At 48.0% G+C, this 2,500-nt stretch overlaps 1 non-coding gene across 1 annotated transcript in view; it reads left to right on the forward strand.

The window, feature by feature from the left end:
* Positions 1–993: 993 nt before the first annotated feature.
* Positions 994–2,500, forward strand: part of LOC142985717 (small subunit ribosomal RNA) — a 1,902-nt gene continuing 395 nt past the window's right edge. Inside the window, exon 1 of the ribosomal RNA XR_012960264.1 lies at positions 994–2,500. This exon is cut by the window's right edge and continues 395 nt beyond it. This is a non-coding gene — a ribosomal RNA (small subunit ribosomal RNA).

Consider the following 2,500-nt stretch of genomic DNA (forward strand, 5'->3'; position numbering starts at 1 on the left):
TGTTATGTGTTATAATCGTCTACGAATTGGACTGTGTGCTAGTGTTGTCATGTGTGTTTCTACTCTACACAGCAACATATGTGCACACACGAAGTAGTTGTACGATTATCACGAGTAGAGAGTGATGTATGTGCTTGACCGCGGCGGAGTGTTTTCGACGCGACGAATAAAATCTTTGCTATAAGAAAACACTCTCTCGACTCTCGTTCGTGTACCGTCCGTGAGTGTGCATTCGTTCGTTCGTTCGTTCGTTCGTTCGTTCGTGCGCCGCCGCTGTGCAGGCTAGGGCGACAACGCGTTCTTATTCGTTGTCCGCTCTATCATAAATATTTATCATCACTCTCGTTTGTTCGATAATAGAGAGTACGAGAAAGAGACGACGCTAGACTTTGCTACCTATGTATATATGTAATAAAGTCGCGTCGTTACAGACAGACAGGACGACTCGACTATCGTCGTCGTCGTCGTCGTCGTTCGTCGTCTCTCGTATTCTCTCGGATAAAACGAGAGAGATAGATGAATCTCTTTAACTGTGTGGGCCGACGGACCGTTGTGTATGCACGAGTCCGTATAGAATCGAAGCGGTCCCGAGAAAAATTATACTTACACCTCTATCTAGCGAGGCATTACTCTATAGACACCGGGCGGAATCGTGATTGTTTCACATCCGTATTGTGTTAAACGTTTTTTTAAATAAAATGTGAACGCGTCTCGGTACGAACGTTCCCAATTGGGGCCACGTCAGTGTGTCCTGAAAATGCAGGCGGGCAGCGGACGTTTGACGTGTTTGAGATACAACCGTTTCAAACGTTCGCCCGTCGGCGACCCCAAACTCTCTATGTGCGCACAACACTACATATAAATATTTATTTACATGTGCGTGTTGTGTGTACGTTTTACAGAGCTCGCCCGTAACGCGTCGGCGTGATCTAGGATCGTCGACGCGCGGGATCGACGGAGTGCGCGCTACGAGCGCGTGTTCTATTCGATAGCTCCCTGGTTGATCCTGCCAGTAGTTATATGCTTGTCTCAAAGATTAAGCCATGCATGTCTCAGTGCAAGCCGTATTAAGGCGATACCGCGAATGGCTCAATATATCAGTTTTGGTTCCTTAGATCTTACTCAGTTACTTGGATAACTGTGGTAATTCTAGAGCTAATACATGCAATCAGAACTCTGACCAGTGATGGGATGAGTGCTTTTATTAGATCAAAACCAATCGACGGAGGGCCCCGCGTCTGAAGTCGTTAATTTTGATGAATCTGGATAACTTTTGCCGATCGCATGGTCCAGTACCGGCGACGCATCTTTCAAATGTCTGCCTTATCAACTTTCGATGGTAGTTTCTGCGACTACCATGGTTGTCACGGGTAACGGGGAATCAGGGTTCGATTCCGGAGAGGGAGCCTGAGAAACGGCTACCACATCCAAGGAAGGCAGCAGGCGCGCAAATTACCCACTCCCGGCACGGGGAGGTAGTGACGAAAAATAACGATACGGGACTCTTACGAGGCCTCGTAATCGGAATGAGTACACTTTAAATATTTTAACGAGGAACAATTGGAGGGCAAGTCTGGTGCCAGCAGCCGCGGTAATTCCAGCTCCAATAGCGTATACTAAAATTGTTGCGGTTAAAAAGCTCGTAGTTGCATTTGTGCGCCGCGCTGTCGGTGCACCGCATCCGCGGTGATACTGACACGTCTGCGGAGCATATCGTCGGTGAGCCGGCGGTAATACGCCGGTTCAATATCAAAATCCTATCGCGGTGCTCTTCGGTGAGTGTCGAGGTGGGCCGACAATTTTACTTTGAACAAATTAGAGTGCTCAAAGCGGGCTCAAAATGCTGCTTGAATATTTCGTGCATGGAATAATAGAATATGATCTCGGTTCTATTTTGTTGGTTTTCAGAACTCCGAGGTAATGATTAATAGGGATAACTGGGGGCATTCGTATTGCGACGTTAGAGGTGAAATTCTTGGATCGTCGCAAGACGAACATCAGCGAAAGCATTTGCCAAAGGTGTTTTCATCAATCAAGAACGAAAGTTAGAGGTTCGAAGGCGATTAGATACCGCCCTAGTTCTAACCGTAAATATGTCATCTAGCGATCCGCCGACGTTACTACAATGGCTCGGCGGGCAGCTTCCGGGAAACCAAAGATTTTGGACTCCGGGGGGAGTATGGTTGCAAAGCTGAAACTTAAAGGAATTGACGGAAGGGCACCACCAGGAGTGGAGCCTGCGGCTTAATTTGACTCAACACGGGAAATCTCACCAGGCCCGGACACCGGAAGGATTGACAGATTAACAGCTCTTTCTTGATTCGGTGGGTGGTGGTGCATGGCCGTTCTTAGTTGGTGGAGCGATTTGTCTGGTTAATTCCGGTAACGAACGAGACTCTAGCCTGCTAAATAGGCGTCGTCATTTAGGTGTGCGTGGCTCCGTCACGCAACTCACTGGCGACGTATTAAAATTCTTCTTAGAGGGACCGGCGGCTTCGAG

Source organism: Anticarsia gemmatalis, chromosome 30 (genome assembly GCF_050436995.1).
Source record: "Anticarsia gemmatalis isolate Benzon Research Colony breed Stoneville strain chromosome 30, ilAntGemm2 primary, whole genome shotgun sequence".
NCBI lineage: Eukaryota > Metazoa > Arthropoda > Insecta > Lepidoptera > Erebidae > Anticarsia > Anticarsia gemmatalis.